This window comes from Photinus pyralis, unplaced genomic scaffold (genome assembly GCF_008802855.1).
Source record: "Photinus pyralis isolate 1611_PpyrPB1 unplaced genomic scaffold, Ppyr1.3 Ppyr1.4_LG6, whole genome shotgun sequence".
In the NCBI taxonomy this organism is placed as follows: Eukaryota; Metazoa; Arthropoda; class Insecta; order Coleoptera; family Lampyridae; genus Photinus; species Photinus pyralis.
The window spans coordinates 37053331-37072765 of NW_022170663.1; the positions used below are offsets into that span (position 1 = coordinate 37053331).

General features: G+C 37.4%; 1 protein-coding gene across 1 annotated transcript in view; it reads right to left on the reverse strand.

Annotated features, from left to right (window-relative positions):
- The window catches only part of LOC116173077 (laminin subunit gamma-1), a gene marked incomplete in the record, with an annotated part of 210528 nt that overhangs the window by 175230 nt on the left and 15863 nt on the right, over window positions 1-19435 (reverse strand).

Here is a 19435-nt window from a genome sequence, read left to right on the forward strand (position 1 = left end):
GACTGAACTGTTTCGGCTATCTCTGTTGATGTGATAAGTCTACTTCTAGGTGTCCATATGCGCCGAAACGCGTACAATAGCTCTAAGAATTTTGATTATCTTCTATCTAGTATACGTAATCCACATTCAAACAGCTTACAGCTACATCAAATTTGATCAATATCTTGGCATTACCTAAGTACGAGGGCTCAATTAAAAACATGGATCAGTTGGAAAAGAGTGACATGGAAATCTACGTCCAGGAATCTCTCTATAAGCAATATTTAGAAAACAATCTTAAACATTATAAGGGAATCGAGGACAGGCTGATTGTAACCAAAAATGACGTTATTACTTATTTACCAAAGTTGAACCATGTCAATGATAGAAATTTACATTTCAGTTATTTTTATTATATGAACAATGTGCACTATTAAATTGTTTACATTGAAGTAAACAACGTCACGGTATCACCTTATGCGCAAACCTGGATCTACATATACAGTGAATTTTTTTAAAATGCGAACATAGGAGTTTGTATGCAATGTAATTTCCCTATGTTCGATTTTTAAAAAAACACATCAATCTATTGAGTAGTTCAAATGAGTAGTAGATACAATTGACAGCTGTCACATTTTTAAAAATACCGCCGTTCAATTTAATTACGAAATCGGTTAGGTTATTGCTTAGAATGTCAAGGAGGGCACTTCGAACATTTATTGTAATTGTTTGCGTTATTTATTTTCTTCATTTATGTATTGAATAAATAAATCAAATTAGTAGAATACCAGGTGCACATGACCTACAAATAATTCAAGGTTGGTTCACAATGAATTGTGATGTCAGCGCGTGCCATGTGAAGTCAAGTTATCGTAAGTTTAAGAAAAATTTATCCTAAAGTTGCTATGGCCTCACATGGCTTAATTAAAAGAATCTTACCGAGTGCTCTTCATCATAAAGACTATGAGTTGCTGTTCATAGTCACACAAATTGCCCGTTTTGGGAATGTGAACCGCGCACATCTCATATATTGATGTGTTTTTTTTAAAATCGAACATAGGGAAATTACATTGCATGCAAACTCCTATGTTCGCATTTAAAAAAAACTCACTGTATTTGATAGAGGGGAAATTCAAATTACAATTGAGGGTTCTGACACCCCCTCTTAAATTTAATCACCGATCAGCTAAGCAAAAAAAAAATAAAAATAATAATAATAATAATAATAACTTCACCAGACACAGACACTAATCGTTACTTGATTTTAATCCGTGCGATTAGTTAACCAGGCTAGACCTGAGTTCTCACAAGAAACACCGATAATAATAATAATAATAATGCACAAAATTTTAACGTGTTCAACAGTGGTCAGATCTAGATCGAATCCAAGCTGATCATATCATCATTCCCTACAATACATTTGTGTAAGCCTAAACCAGATGACAATTTAAGATGTGCGGGTGAGGGAAGAGATTTGGTAAGAATATCAGCAATATTTTGGTCTGAGGGTACATACCGACCTGCGTAGCTCAGAAGAGCTTACGTTAGAACCTCTAACTTTGGCTACAAGGGTCCTGGGTAAGGCATGGCTGTTTGTGATTGTATAGTGGGTTGAGTGGGAAGAGTAGCAAATTGCTAACACTCCGCCCACTATAAAATAAAGGCAATAAAATTAAATTAAAAAAAAATAATCCAATTTGTACAAGTTACTCAGTATACAATCTCTCACAAAATGATGCTTTATATCAATGTGCTTGGAACGATTGGTAACAATAGGATTGGTAGACAGCTTTAGGGCAGACTGACTGTCTGTGAATACTTTAACTACGGGGACTTGGCCTACGATTGACGCATAGAGAGAGACAAGAAATTTGCACTCCTTTGACATCTCTGCCATTGCTATATATTCGGCTTCACATGATGACAATGCCACAGTCTTCTGTTTTCTTGATTCCCAAGCAATGGAAGTGTTGGCGAGCATCAAGACGAATCCTGTAGTTGACTTGCGGTCTGAGCAGTCACCACCCCAGTCACTATCAACGTAGCCTGTAATTATGCCGTCTTTAGACTTGCTGAAGTCCCAAGTTAATAGTAGATTTGAGGTATCTCAGGATGCGTTTGGCGTGTTTCCAGTGGGTTTCGGATGGTTTGCTGCTGTAGGCTGCAAGCTTGTTGACTGCGAACGAAATATCTGGTCGAGTACATGTCGCGAGCCAGATAAGCGATCCAATGAGTTGTCTGTAAGGTACCTTAGCAACCTTATCAGGTGTGGTTTCTTCAAATTTGATGCCACATTCCATTGATGTAGCGATGTTCTTGCAGTCTTGCATTTGAAATTTTTTAAGTAGGGAATGGATGTAGTGAGCTTGGTCTACTTTAAGTTGATTGTTTTCCCGTTGTACGTTTAGACCTAAAATGTGACTGACACTTCCAAGATCCTTTGTCTTGAACTTATTAGTTATTTCAATTCTGACAAATTTTTCAAGAAGTTGGTCATTACTTAATACAAGGTCATCAACCCAAATTCCAATTACGACTAAGCTATTTCCTTTCTTAAGAGTAAACACACAGGGGTCAATATCAGAGGATTTAAAATCTACTGATAGGAGAAAATCTGTAAGTTTCTGGTACCACCGACGCCCTGCGTTCTTCAAACCGTAGAGAGCTTTGTGCAATTTAAGCACTCGATCGGTTCCGTCTTCGAAAGTTTCGGGTTGCCGCATGTAGACAGGCGATTCAGTTCCCCGTGTAGGAAAGCACAGGTGAAGGAAAATTAAACGCCAGTTTCAAAATTTGGTTTTGTGCATGCGCAGTGCCAACTTTTATATTTATGGAAGCATTTAAACGAAATTTGATACATAGCCCCACTTGGAACAAAGGAAAATCTAACGTTAGTTTTAAAACTTAGGGTTGCGCATGCGCAGTGCCAACTTTCTTATTTATGAAAGCATTGAAATGAAAATCCTCTTATAAACTGAAATTGAAGTAGCACGTCAAAAATGGATTGCACCTATGCAACGCTATCTTGCATATTTGGGGCCGGATTTTTACGATGTTAACAGAAGCTGCATCTTACAAATGGGAAATGAATGCAAGTGGAAATGCGCTTTTTGTAAATCGTTTTTTGATTTTGTCTATCAAATCGCATACTTTTTCAATTAATTAGATTGATTGTTGCAGTGCTGGTGATGGAAGGTGACGATTCAATTTTAAAGATGGTAGCGATTCAATCAGTAATAATGGATTTGTGTTGTGTCTTTAAAAACATGCCAAGGTTTCCATGATAATCACAGATATCTTAGATCTGGATCTAGATCCTTTTTAGATGATGATCTTGTATTTAGATCTAGATTATAATAGATCTTCCACTAGTAGATCCAAAGATCAATTTTAATTTATTTATGTTATAAATGTTTAACATTGGCGGAGTAAATCGTTTCTATATTTAAAGAGTAAATGTGTACCATTCAAGTTTCTGGGATTTACCAGCCTTTTAAGAGTAGTTAATAGTCATTAGCATAACGGATAGTTTAGCTTAGGGGGGGGTATCGATAATTGTTTACAGTACAACTGATTCATGGGCATGTCGCCGCTGGTCTACCTGAATTATCCGAAAAACACGTTATTGTTATGTAGGTAAGCACACCACTTTCAACTTTGCCTTAAGTAGTAATTCCCTAAGCAGATTTAGGATCAATTCGCGCGATATACACCTAGAATTACACCCACTTTTTCTTGAAATTTCTAAATCCGTGTATTTTACGGCGGGTACAGGTAAAGAATTAGACTTTCAGCGTTAAAAGAAAGAAAGGATGACACGGGATAACATGATTAGATCCCAAAGCACGGAAACCGAAGTGCAGTACAGTATAATTTACAACTGTTGCGAATTCTTAAAAGGATGTAGGCGGTTATAATAATTTTCAAGGAAGGACTTTTTCACAAGAGTTTACGCATAATTTTTTTTGCTGTTTTGCGAATTTTGCATAGATAAAAGTAAAACCGGAGAAGGGGGTTACACAGAATGAGATACCGTCGGAGATACCTAAGCATTTTCCGAATAATGAATCAAATCCACCCATGTAAATCAGATTTACCTATGAAGGATCTAGATCTAGATCATTTTAGGAGGATCTTGATCTAGATCCTATCTCCTATCTCGGATCCTCTCTTAAGTTCAGTCCAGTTACAACTCCTTCTTATGTCGCTGCCACCTGTGTGGTAGTCTTGAGTAGACACTGGTATTCATGTGGTAGTCTCTGGTATTCATTGGTAGTCTGTGGTATTCATGTGGTAGTCACTGGTATTCATATGGTAGTCTCTGGTATTCATTGGCAGTCTCTGGTATTCACATGGTAGTCTCTGGTATTCATGGGGTAGTCTCTTGTAGTCACTGGTAGTCCTATAGTAGTCTGTGGTAGTCTTTCGCAACTGGTAGTCTTTCGTACAACATTTTGCCCATGTGTTACCCCCTCGGAATGAACTGTTTGAAGTCTTTTCTTGAACACTATTATACAACTTGAATATGTATCAGTACCTACCTATATTACAATATTTAACTGTAAACCGGATCAAATGAACTTTGTCAAATTGAAATGAAATAAAGAAGTAGCAAACAATGTGTGTAATATAGAACAATTTTTTCATTAGGTAATTTTGCAATTTTAGTCTTCTTTGATATCGCTAATTTGTTTCCGAGTGTTTACTAAAGTGTCACTGAAAAACTCTATTATTCCCAACCCTTAGACCAAGTTTTGTTCCACGCCTTGAACAAAATTTCTTCACTACTAGCGTCTGATGACATGATTATTAACCTTTTTTCCACTTGTAAAGTAGGCTTTCTCGGCATTTGTTCAAAGTGGTTAATAATTTTTTATTATTAACTAGTAGTCAATAATGAGAACTGTCACGCTGTCACTTTTAGAAAACACAACCCGAAATTTCGCTCAATGAACGTTTAGACAAGTTCTCTAAAACGAATAATTGCCACCATTCGCAATTTCCAGAGAAATTACATACCTAAAATTATCACATTTTGAAAAAATTCGAACGAAATTACTCTTTGAAAAATCTCAATGACAGAACAAAATACGGCCTGTTTGACTTGTACTTCCACGTACTTGATTGACATGTTAAATTAAGAAACAAACAATTCTGTCCAACCGTTAACTCTCTTATCAATATAATATGTTAATTTAGAGGATTTCAAGTGCTAGTAGTGAAAAAAATAGTATATATACCACGGTAGAGAAGTCTATTATTGCCTTCGCACCTTACACCCCTCGGCGCAAGCGCCTCGAGATGTAATCTTGGTGCTCAGGCAATAATACTATACTTCTCTACCTTGATATATAATGTACTATTATAGAGCATTCTTTAATTTTTGACAGTTGTTTTAAAATCGCCCATTTCACTGCCCCAAATTGAATTGTGTTTAGTATTAATTTTAACCGAGGTCTTAACACTGATATGAAGTGGTGAATAAGTACGCATTGGCGTTATAAATATATCTGCAAGTAAGTGATAAATGTTGAATTCTTATAAATCAATCTATTTAAGGATCATTCATAAATAATTAAATTTATATAAATATACCAAGTAATTAAATCTACTTCCAAAAAGTAAAACAACAACAATGCATTGTGTCCGTGTGATAGAAAAGGACGCAGCGGAACAGCTGATCTTGGTGTACGCATCGCTGTAAAGGTGCAAATAAACATGCGAGCATGCCGCGAATCAAGCATCGAACAAGCGGTTCGCGAGCGCAATTCGCGCATTAATCAGGGGTTTTGAGCGGCGAACGAGCTATTCACGAACCGCTCGTTCGACGGTCGCGGCGATCCATCTCCTGTCGGTTTTTTGAGCGAACACAAAGGGATTCGTATTGCGCTCGCAACGCCGTTTGGCTTATTTTTGCGCGGTTCGAAGCTGGCCGCTTAATTGTTGAGATTTCAAGTCCAATATCAGCTCGTCACCAGTTCGCTTTTTGTATAGAATCAGTGCGACCCCAACGTCGTTGTCTTTTCTTTTTCGAGCAACAAACTATCACTATAGCTGCACTACTCATAGCTAACTCACAATAATTTACCTGCAAAGACATAGCTGACAAATGGTACAGGTTTGGTCGCTGTTCGCAGCGAAGTGGGTTTATCCTATGGCTCGTTGCTCGTTTCTCATTGCTCGTCGAAATAAAAACTTAAAAACGAACTAAAAAACAGTTCGCGAACCGCTCGTTTGGTGCTCGATTCGCGACATGCTCGCATGTTTATTCGCACCTTAAGAGAGAGAGCGCATCCATGTGATAGAAGCAGACAGAAATATTAATTACATTAATACATTAATTTAAATTGAGGGTACTCTGGACTTAATTAGCAATTATAATAGACTTCAAATTTTCACTAAAAGCTTTCTGTTATAGTGTAGATGTGCAGGCTCTAGTCTATTTTGAGTTAAATTACTCGTGAGATCGATAATTTAAGAAAATAATTTCTGTATGGTTTTCGGAGGTGGTATAATTTTACAGTTAGATAGCGCTACAAGTATAACAACTTAATTATTAGCGCATTTTTGAAAAAAAATACGCTATTATATTCGTTATGGTTGGCTGGCTGGCTGTGGGGCTGAGATCTCAACAATTACAATTGCTAGAGACCTTAAATTTTCACTAAAAGCTTTCTGTTATAGTGTAGGTGTGCAGGCTCTAGTCTATTTTGTGTTAAATTACTCGTGAGATCGATAATTTTAAACTTTGCTAATGAAATACTGATCTGCATTACCAAAAATGCGCTTTCATCATGCATATGATGATTTACAACTTGTTTATTTTCACGCACTGAAATCGTAAATATCTATGACGATGGAATCGCGTCCTATGTAATTGAGATTCGTGATAATGCGTTGACTGATGATAAACAAACAGGTACGTTTGAGATCTTAGATTAGATTAGCAAATCTAACACCAGAATCAAAATTTAGTTTTGCGCCTGCGCAGTGCCAACTTTCTTATTTATGAAAGCATTTAAATTAAATCGGATACATAGGTACTTGGGATAAAAGCAAATATAGCTATACCGAGGAGCTCGTTTGAGGGTCCGTTACACTAGCCCCTTCCGTTTCGCCAAACCCTCCAAAGTTTTAGCACTATAAAGGGTATACCTAGCACCAAAGTCATAGACCTAGCACCACACCAGATGTGTGTCTATGACCTAAGTAAACCGGGAGGGGCTATTGTTACGCTTGCCCCTCCCGGTGAAGGTACGACCCTGAAATTTTGGCACCGGGAAACATATCTAGCACTACCTAGCACCACACCAGGGACGTTTCTACGACTTAATAACCCTGTATTATTTATGGCACGACGTTATGGATTTAGTAATTTCGCTGTCGAATCTCGTATTTATACTTAATACTTAACTGACAAAAAACTATAAATCTGTAGCTAATATTTGTACAACTTGTATATTATACAGGGTGTCCCTAAAAGGTCTTTGAAAACATTGTGTTCGTTAGACTGAAATTAGCGGGTTTAATTATACTTACCTTAATTCATAGTTGCTTAGTTTGGGCGAAATAGGGCCCTGAAGTGAAAATATTGAAATAGTTTTTTTTAAATTAAATTTGGTGCAAATTTTTCAAAAACCATGAGAATAATCGAGTCTTATCAAAATTACCTTTTTTAAATAAGTAAGTTGGCTAATCTAAATTTTATACCTAAACCTCTTTCCTTATAGTGCCGTAAAAAAAATCAAGATCTATGCCCATGGTTTGATAGTAATCATAATTTTGAATATGTTTTTTTTGTCGCATTAAGGTATGGCAACATTTTAAATTTTGGCAAAGTCGTATAGACTGCTTTAAATTCAATACAATAAAACCGATTCCAGTATTGTAACTTCAGGGTCGTGTATCGGCCAAACTCCGCGTTGAATAGGAATACAAAAAATATGTCGCGTCACACTTAATTGATATATTATGATTGGTAAAAGGGGGAAATTGTCAGGAACTAAAAATGTATAGTACGATCTGAGTGGTTGATCCAATCCACGTAAAACTTTTTCCAAATCAGTTTTTTGAGATACGCCATAACGTACTTCAATTTATACAAACTAATTGCAAACTAGACTACCCTCTTTAGGGATTTCGCAAAATGTCCAGCGTTCAGGCAAAGTGAGAATGCTCTGCCATTTTCCAAAGATTGCGCGTAGGTACAGCGCTGCCAAATGGAAATCTGTCGCGTTAGTAACTTCCCTCGTCTCATATATTCTCAACAGTAAATGCAACACACCGTAAAACGTGACTCGACAGAAAACCCACAGAAGGAATGCAGAATAAACATGAGCAATCGTCGAGTCGGCGGCTCCTAAATTATCTACCTTTTCATTAGGTGCAATACCACTATGACCTTTAATCCAGTAGAATTTAACGTTAAGGTTCAGCTGGAGTATCTTAACAAGAATTTGAGAAATTATAGGGTCTGCTTGTAGTCTGCTGGGCCTATTGTAACCTTGCAGCGCTTTTAGAACACTAACACTGTCTGACATAATCGCCACGGTTTTTATTTCAAGGTCCTCACAGTGAAGTATCGTCTTCCATATTGCATATGCCTCCGCTGTGAATATTGATGAGAGGTCGCTTAGTTTGAACATTTCTGACTGACTATTGGTGACGTTAAAATATGCGCATCCACAACCAAATTCGCCTTTGGATCCATCCGTGAATAATAGTGTGCGATCATGAAGCTTTGACTTGATCGTGTTGTGGTGTTCCATTATATGACGGGAAATGAACCTCAGGGCCCTCTACATACCAATTGTAGTCAATGATCACTACCTCTTGTTGCAGATATATGCTTTCCGGTGCTAACGTTTCAAGGCCGTATCTTCACAGGGAGGGGCAAGCGTAACAATAGCCCTCCCGGTTTACTTAGGTCATAGACACACCCCTGGTGTGGTGCTAAGAGACTATTACTTTGGTGCTAGGTAGTGCTAGGTATACCCTTTATAATGCAAAAGCTTTGGGGAGTTTGGCGAAACGGGAGGGGCTAGTGTAACGGAACCCTCGTTTGCTATATTTGTTTACACATTTATTATTCAGAAGGTCGACCCAATGAATAAAACTTATTTGTGTTTTACATATTATGGCGTTATACTGTTATCATTATAGTGATAGTGAAGTTTACTTTATTATAGATACATACTTATGATGGCAGATGTCTGTGGATAGAAGAACCTTTTACTGTATAATATTGTAACGTAAATTTAATTGGAAGCATCAGTGGAGCTCCTTGTGAACAAAAAGTAAAACAGAAACCATAAAAAACAACAAAAATATATTAAAATATCCAACGCGTTTCAACAGTTGCCAACATCAGGCATCAGCATCAGGCAACAAGGACTGCCTTGCTGTTAAACCACGTTGTTTAGTGGTGTTTTTTTTTTGTTTTACTTTTTGTAAGGCCACAAGGAGCTTCAGTGCTTCCAATTAAATTTACGTTACAATAATATTACACAATAAAAAGTTATATCCACAGACATCAACCATTATTTCAATATCTATAATAAAGTAAACTTTACTTTCACGTTTTTATGACTTTGTTCGAAACAAATTACCTTTCGCTCTAATAACTTGGAAAACTTAGTATTCGACTTTGACCCCATATCAACTTCTTTTGCTTTAATGCATAGCAACCATTGAATTATATACTGTGTTTTCATTCAATGATACTAACGTTGACTAGAGCTTAAAGTACAAACCATTTCCTCTTGACCGCACTGAGTATGCACGTGTGGTAGTTGTACGGTGCTCTTTCGGGTTTCGACTTGTAAGGTAGTCAGAAATGCCTACGTGGTGCTTTACTGTACTGCTATTTATGGTGCCGCAATACGCGAATAGTGGCGAAATTGCAAAATTACAACCGAAGAAGTTTGTTCCTGAGTGTATTGTTGAGGTATTACAGAAGGTTTTTCCCAAGAACGTATCCTTTGTTTATATTTTTAATGATCATCCAGAATACTTTCCGAATAATTTCAATGTTCCTCGTGTAATCGTCAACATTAGCGGCTCAATTAACGGGTATTATGGTAACTATGAAAATGATTACGTTATAGAAGCGAAAAATGGCAATAAATTAATAAAGACCATCCAAAAATTAGTTCGAAGTCCTATTTGGGATCATGGAAGGACAAACCGTGGACGTTTTCTTCTAATCACGGCGGAGAAAAATTTAACTCTCACGTTTCGTGTTTTTTGGAAAATGCATATGATAAATGTGGTCGTAATTCAATACACAACCGAATTTGATGGAAGAAATGCAACAGTTATTACAGGCAATCCATTTGACGAACGAAATGGTTGCGGGAAAGTGCCCACAGCTTTCCGCTACCAACAGTGCGATTCGAGATTGTCTGTTATATTTGATGAGTACGTTCGAAATTTTGGGAGATGTGAAGTAATTACAGGAGCACTGCACTACGGATTGAAGAAACCATTCGATCTACCAGATTATATAATTTTGTCCATGTTAGAACTGGTAGAAGAGTTTTTAAATGCAAGAGTAATACGCTATATTCGCATGACCATTGACAAATTTTACGAATTAGCTCAACAGAACGATATGGTAATATTGATGGCCCAGAAAGGACTGACTGATAACTTTGACATGAGCGATGAATTTTGGACGGAAAGTTACATCTGGATGGGACCAACACCAAAAGTTATATCACCATGCGTTACATATTTTCTACCATTTAAGGGTATCTTATGGATAATTGTAATTGTTACGCTCATTGCAGTAACCCTGACATGGTGGCTTATGCTCTACAAGACCGAATCTTTTAGAACTGTTTCGGCTATCTCTGTTGATGTGATAAGCCTACTTTTAGGCGTGTCCATATCCACCGAAACGCGTAGAATTGCTCTAAAAATTTTGATTATCTCCTATCTAGTATACGTAATTCACATTCAAACAGTTTATACATCAAATTTGATCAATATCTTGGTATTGTCTAAGTACGAGGACTCAATTAACAACATGGACCAATTGGAAAAGAGCGACATAGAAATCTACGTCCCGGAATCTGTCTACCAGCAATATTTAAAAAACAATCTTGAACATTATAAGAGAATCAAGGACAGGCTGACTGTAATCGAAAATGACTTTGCTCCTTATTTAAGAAAGTTGAATCATACAAATTACTTCCTAGTAGGAAGAAGGTCACAACTGACAACGCCCAAAGAACATCCATCTGTTCTAGCAAAGTATTTAAACGGAAAAGGACCAAATTTTTTTTTTGGTGAATTTTCAGGTTTACTTCATCAGTTTTGCTTTGTCATGGTCCAGGGTAACTACTTTCTTCGCAGCTTAAATCGAATAATATCTTATTTATATGAATCTGGTTATCATAGTTGGCTTACGAACAGCGTTGACTATACCTACAACGTAGAACCTGAAGGCCCAACCTATGGCATAGCTAAACTAGAGTCTGAACATGATTTCCAAACAGGATTGAAGCTTATTCATGTTAGCGGTGCTTTTTTCATTCTTGCTCTTGGATATGGAATTTCTGTTGCAGCTTTTCTTATGGAGCGTATCATTTATCGTGTCTCGGCGAGAATGCAACGAATAATTGTGCTGTAGATGTATTTTACACTTTTTAGAATTTCTGACGCTCGTTTTCAGTAGACATGGCGCACCTGTGACAATTTTGGGCGGTAGGATTCACAACAAAAGGTTCATAGCGAACCAATCCTTTAATCTAAAATATAGATGTGTATTGTTAATCTTATGAATGAACTGTTTGAAGTCTTTTCTTGAACACTATTATACAACTTGAATATGTATCAGTACCTACCTATATTACAATTTGTGTGTGTAAATCGGATGTAATAAACTTTGTCAAATTGAAATGAAATAAAGAAGTAGCAAACAATGTGTGTAATATATATAGAACAATTTTGCATTAGGTAATTTTGCAATTTTAGTGTTCTTTGATATCGCTAATTTTGATTCCGAGCGTTTACTCTGAAAAGTGCTTCGACATCGTCACTGAAAAACTCTACTATTCCCAACCCTTAGACCAAGTTTTGTTCCACGCCTTGAACAAAATTTCTTGAAATTCTCCTTTTATTGTCTGGTATATAAGTAAATTGAAATTGAAGTGATGAATAATGAAATAAGCATTGGCGTTATAAATGTGCCTGCAAGGTAGTGGTAAGTAAGTGTTAAATTGTTATAAATAACTCGATAAATAAAGAGGGCCACTATTGACATTCTAGAAAAATAAAAGGTACAAATTTGGGGGAATGAAGAAAGTTCCCTTTTAATTCGTGAGTGGTTTAACATCCTTTATCAACCTATTCCTATTGTGGGAAGTACTGTATTTAGTTTTTTAGTTTCATAATTTACCGCTTATGGAATTTGCTGGGTGATTTAGAACGTACTAAATAATTAATTTATTGTATACTACTACTTTTTATAAGATAAGATAAATAAAATCATAAATCTATTAGTCAGGATAATATTACTCACCAACGCTGTGTGAATAATGTCTGATAAATACGAAATTCTGAAAAGCGCAACCCGATTTTAAAAATGCAATTCTATTTAAGGGTTGGAAATACATCTATTATGTTTACCGTTAACGCTAATCGCTTGTTGATGTTAATACCCCTCTCTCATTTTTCTTTGTTTGATCTTATTGCAGATTTGGCAGACAGCGCCCTTCTGAATTCAGGCGGCTGCGACCAGGACTTAAAGGTCATATGTTAATCTCCATTATTCCGGCGAAAGTAGATTTCGATAAAAGTACGAGTTGATCCCTTTTTGTAAATTACTTTTGAATTTAAATTTCATTTTGAGTAAGACTCATATATCTCAACTCCTATTTGTAACCTTTGGAAACCATTTGTTGTATCTTACATTTTTTGACCGAATTCAGTTGTTCTTTGACTACCGTTATTATGTTCAACCTATTCAATTTTTTCTCCATTGTAACTTTATCAAGACCAGAACAAGGATCTCTTACTCTGACTTGTTCCCCCTCCATATTCTCTCCTTTTTTATAAGACAAAGTAGCGCCTATTTGATTTTTGACTAGTCGTAGAGGAGAAACTAAATTGAGCCATGGGTCACAATTTCAAACGTAGGTGCGCAAAAAGGCAACAGTCAAATTTTAACAGTTCCTAACAAGAATGTCAAGAGCTATTCCTTGACCTTTTCCAGTGCGTCCGTTAGGGAAATTGCCTTACAGTCAAGAAATTTGGGTCTTTATTTTCCAAGATACTGTTCGCAAGTAAAACCTCAGGGATGTTTTATTTTAAAAATAGTGCACCGAATTTTCATCAAGTAGATAAAGGATTAGCCACTGGGGATAAGGCATAAAAGCGGATGTGACTCTTTCTTTCTCTAAAGTATGATATAGGTACCTCCTAGATTTCTTTAGAATTCCTTGCTATATAAGCAAATGAAACTGTATTAAGTATCAGTCTTAACATCGATGTTGAAGTGATAAACACAAATTTGCGCTCGTGTATTAGCATAATAGTGAAAAGAGCAGGACACAATGATCCCATTAAAGGAAACCAAAAGAGCCGGGGACAAATATCTTATTCGTCTCAATTAATCCCATTTCCATATTAAAATACAAAAAAAAGCGCTGTATTGCAATTTCAAGTTGACCTGAGAAATCAGCGTGAGGGCGCACCGATGACAGGATGCGGAAGCGGAATATCGTTAAATATGAAAACATCACGCATTATTATGGCTCAGACGATCAGTGATAACGATATACAACAGAGAAGGAATGAAAGACTTACACAATAAAATGGAAAATATGGTGGATGAAATGGTGGAGGAGGGGCTAATATTGGGGGGGGGGGGTTACTCGAAGAAGGAGCAATTGTGCCAATCTTCAAAATGGGGAACAAATATTGTATGAGAAACTATAGGAGAAGTGCTATAATGTATCTAAGTATGGAATTATACTGAAACTAAGGCTAGACAGAGAACAGAAGAGGATCTTAGAGGAAACACAAATGGGCTTCAGACAAGGGAGGGAAAGGATCGAATGCATATATGTGTTATACAGATTATAGTGATCGATTTAAAGGCAGCGTTTGACAAAGTGGAAGTGGGAAAAGTGTAGAAGATGGGAAAAGGACAGAATTAAGGCACTATATGGAGAAACAATATTGAGGGTAAGAATAGAATGAAATGAGTCTGCGGTGCTTTGGACATGTAAAGGACTGAGACACTCACTTAGCCCATCCTTATTTAATCTCTACTTAAGAGACATGGCAAAAGTATTAAGACAAGGTCGAGGTGGAGGGATAGTAGCGTGGTCAATGGCATACCCGTACGACGCGACGCACTGATCACGGCGACAGAGGTAGGAAAGATGAAGGAAAGTATGGGAAGAATAGAAAGATATTGGAAAAGGAAAGGGATGGAATTAAATGTAGAAAAGTAGAAGATGATGAGATTTGAGAAGAGGAGTTTCTACTCCTCTCCGTAAAAGGCAGGTAGAATTGAAATCGAAAGAGGAAAGAATAGAAGAGATAAAAGAATTTACATATGTAGGGTATCAAATGGAATCAAACAATGCGGCAAATGCGCAGATGGGAGAATTAAGAAAAAAAGGGGACGGTGGTGATTATGGGTATGGGAGAGGGGGGGGGGGGTCAGGAATGTTTTTATAACAAGAAAGTATCTGTTCGATGCAATGGTTAGACAGGCACCTACTTATGTACTGCACAGAGATATGACAGTAGAAGGAATGGGAGGAACTGCAAGAAGTACAAAGAAGATATTATGAATTGTACTCGGAATTGCATATTAGAAGAAGAAACAAAAATGGAAAATATACGGACAGCATCGGCACGCAGCACATTCTAGGCGATAGGGAAAGCGAATTGGCGAAAGAATGCTTAACAACGAAGGTGAACACAAAAGGAATGTGGGAAGAACAAAGAGTGATGATATATTTATAAATCCCTTAGGATTCCGTGAAATAAGTTGACTGATTTATTGAATAATGTCCATGAACTTGGCAGGCCTACTACAGCAGACCATGGTTCTGCTTACTCATATCGTTAGTGTTCCGTTAGTGCACGTTAGCACTAATACTTACCGGTCGATTAAAGTAGAAAATCAAACAGATTTCGTTCGTTGGTCTACTGGCGTGAAGTTGGCAGGTCCCAATAAGTCAAGTTTAATTTTGAGGTGGTCTGGTACCTTTTTGGTGCGGATCCCTTGCAGCACTAACGTTCGCATGTGAAGCACTAACGAGCACTAACGAGCCGCTTGAAATTCGCATTAGGATAGAACCAATTTGACAAATGTGGGTCTGCTGCATGAAGTTAGCAGACCCATTTTTACAACGTTTTGAGCTGTTACACTTTGAGCACTAACGTTTATATTGGCGGCACTAACGAGCACTAACGTTGCTAGTTTAACTAATGTAAAGAATGCATCGATTTTCTTAAATGGGTCTGCTGGCATGAAGTTAGCAGCACAAATATTTTTTAAAAATAGTAAGTTTCCTTTTGTGCACTAACGATTTCTTCAGCGGCACTAACGTGCACTAACGGAACACTAACGATATGAGTAAGCAGAACCATGGTCTGCTGTAGTAGGCCTGCCAAGTTCATAGACATTATTGAATGTACTTTAATAAGTATGGTCACTACTATACAACTTGTTCGAGGTCGCGCTGTATACCTTATCCTACACAAGTCTGATGGAAACTGAAAACTGGCGAAACCGATACTCTTTTATAAAGGAAAGAGCGCACAACATTCTTTGTTGTTAATTCTAACAAAGTGGAAAATATTACGAAAGGAATGGATGCGGACGGGTTGTGGTCGAAGGGAGGAGAGGAGTAGATGGAGGAAGATGGAAAATGAGCTGGCAAAAAGGGATCTGGGTGCACAAATACAATACAGAGGGTGAAGATAGAGGTCGCACGCGGAAGGATAAAAAATATTAGAACTATAGCAAGATTCTGATGCGGAAACGAAGAGAGAGCGTAAGAGGAATGGTGACAAGAAGAAGAAACAAAATGTAGAATATGCGGAGAATGATAGGAGGTGATAAAAACACATGGTATGTGTTGTACTAAAATCTTTAAATTTATGTTTGATCTAAGGTATTAGTTTGTTGCTATATACATAATTTAGAGTTTGTTATTAGAAACCGATACAATAAAAAACGTTGTTCATATTGATGTTTAATAGCAGTTCTTATTCAATTTAATACCATCAACATGGTAGCAGAGCGTGGTTCTTTCTAAATCTTCGTTGGTACGTCATTCAAAGAAAATCTTGGTTGCTAGCGTGGAATAGATAGCGCAGCGGATCGATAAATTCGGAATCAATTTTTTTTTGACAAGAGACGACACGAAAAATGGAAATTCAAGGAATAGAAAAACTACGAGGTATTGAAAATTGGAGTATTTGGAAATTTGCTATAAGAATTTTGTTACGAGGAAAAGTGGACGCGTATGAAGTTTGCATCGGGGAAATACTGAAGCCAGAGCAATTAGCTATTGAAGATAAGGACTTTAATCAGGCAGAATACGATGCAAAATTCAAGGCTTGGGACAGGGGAGATCGTGCAGCAAGTCAGATAATTATTAAATCTCTAGAATCAAAGGTTATGGCGTTGTTGGTTTCATGTGAAACGGCACGGGAAATTTGGCTCAAATTTCATTCTATTTTTGAGCAACAACCCAACCAAGCTGCGCATACTGTTCAATTTTAGTAAAAATCCTGCAGAAAATATGGTGACTCACATTGCTCGATATGAGGAGCTGGTTCTGCGCATGCAGCAGCTGAATGTGAAACCGGACGAGTCTTCACTCGTAGTAAAGATGCTCGATTCTCTCTCAGATGACTACGAGGGCCTTCAACAAGCTTGGTGGGCGAGATCTGAACAACAGCAAACATTTGCGAATTTGGTTGAAGTGTTGACATCGGAAGAAAAACGTCGGTAGCAGAAAACAGGAGGAGTTAGTCGCACTTTTTTCTAGTAAGGCCTACATAAAAAAGAAATATGCCAATAATGGTGGCAATAATTTTAATAAAATTAAATGCTACCGGTGCGGACGTGTGGGGCACATCCGGAAAAAATTGCAAAAAGGGCAAAGAAGACAGTGAAGAAAAATCGAAAGACGAGGCGTTCGTATGTGAGGCTCTCAGCGCGGAAGATGGCAATGTTTGGATTGTTGATTCCGGAGCTACAGATCACATAACTCGTCATCGTGAGTGGTTTTTGTCTTATGAGCAGTTTGCAGTTCCCTTAAAAATTTATGTCGGCGACAAATCAACAATGGACGGTCTCGGAAAAGGAAGTATAAAATTTCAGGCTTATTAAGAACATAGAATGTCACATGGAAAATGTTCTTTTTGTGCCAGGGGCACGCAGAAATCTTTTTTCGGTCACGGGTGCGTTGGACAAGGGCATGAAGTTCAGATCTTCCAGCGAAAGGTGTGAATTCACTCGGGATGGAGTTGTAAAAGCATACGGAGTTCGAATGGGTCAATTATTCAGGATGGTGATCCAAATAACATTTCCGAAAGATTATGTAAATGAGGTCAATCTAACGACGAAAATTACACTTCAAAATTGGCATGAACAATTCGGACATCAGAACAAACAACATGTCAAGAAAATCTTGAAAAACCAGAAAATCGACTTCATCGAGGACCAAACGTTTTGCGGAGCTTGCGTGGAAGGAAAACAACACCGGAGTACTTTTGAATCACGAAATCAGCGTGCTACGATGACTGGAACAGTACTACATGTTGATTTGTGCGGACCAATGGAATGCACTTCGTTGGGGTTACTCTCAAATCATTTCAAAGGCGATTTGGTTAATTAGTTTATTTCAGATAAGGTTGACGAAACGTCAAAAAATGTCACAAATTCTCAAAGAAGTTTATCTAAATATTCAAACATCTACGAATTAAAACGCAAAATACTTACATAAGAAACATTACAACGCATATAGATTTTCTGAAAATTAGTTTACTTCCCTATAAATTTGTATTTTAAAGCAATATTTTGGGTATTTATATTCAGCGCACGGAAAGAATCAAAGGGATCGGGAAAAGTTTTTCCGTGCGCTAGCCTGGAAAAGGCCAGATACCATTATTTCTAATACAGGTGTAAATAAGCTGATTTCAATGAAGTATAATAAAAAATATTTTGCGTGTTTTACTTGTGATTATTCAAGAAGGCGATTTGTTTATTTCCTCAAGGAAAAATCAGAAACTGCTGGAAAAATTGTGAAGGTGTTACAAATCATAAAAACTCAACTTGGTAGATCGATGAAAACCCTGCACTGCGATGGCGGAAAAGAATTTGACGACAGCGAGGTTCGAAAAATATTGAAGTTGGACGGGGTGAATTTGGCGGTGTCAAATCCTTATACGCATGAACAAAATGGATGCGCTGAACGAACAAACAGAACGGTGGTTGATTTGGCTCGAACAATGCTTTTGGCTAAAAAATTGCCAAAATATTTGTGGGCGGAAGCGGTCAATACTGCTGTTTACATTTTGAATCGCAGTGGACCAAGTGGAGTTGAAAACAAATCACCTTACGAACTTTTCACGGAGAAGAAGGTGAATTTAAATCGTTTCTATGTTTTTGGCACAGATTGTTTCGTGCACGTACCGAAAGAAAAGAGAAATAAATGGGACCCAAAAGGCAAACGAGGAATTTTTGTCGGATATTCTGACAATATTGACGGTTTTCGTATTTGGTATAAATCGGAAAATCGCATCGTTCGCAGTAAATGCGTTGTTTTTGAACCAAAACAGTCTGAAAAATTATTGGCATTATTTCCGGAGAAGACAAGAAGCGCAGATAGTCAAGGTCCCGAAACATTTCAAGGAGAAGATTTCATCGATCAAGGGAATTTGCAAGGTCATGAAGAAGATTTTGTCGATCAAGAGATGAGCACACCAACTCAAGAAAAGGAATTGGAGGGTAAAGCATCGGAAGAAATCTTGGAAAAACGACATCTCAGAAATCGGAACGATCTCAAAACACCAAACAGATTGTTATATGCAATGCTTTCGGAAGTTGTTGAACCAAAAAGTTATAACGAGGCCATAAAATCGGCAGAAAAGCAGAATTGGGTGACCGCCATGAACGAAGAAATGGCATCATTGAAAGAAAATTCGACGTGGAAAATTGTTGAACTGCCGGAAAAGCGAAAAACTATTTCTAATCGCTGGGTATATCGTGTGAAACGGGATTCTTACGGGAATGTTTCTCGGTTCAAGGCACGTTTAGTTGTCAGAGGATTCAGTCAGCGAGAAGGTATTGATTATAATGAGACATTTAGTCCTGTGGCACGACTTGATTCAATTCGGATAGTTTTGAGTATTGCAGCGAAAGAAAAATTGAAGCTTGCTCAATTTGACGTCAAGACTGCATTTTTATATGGAAAAA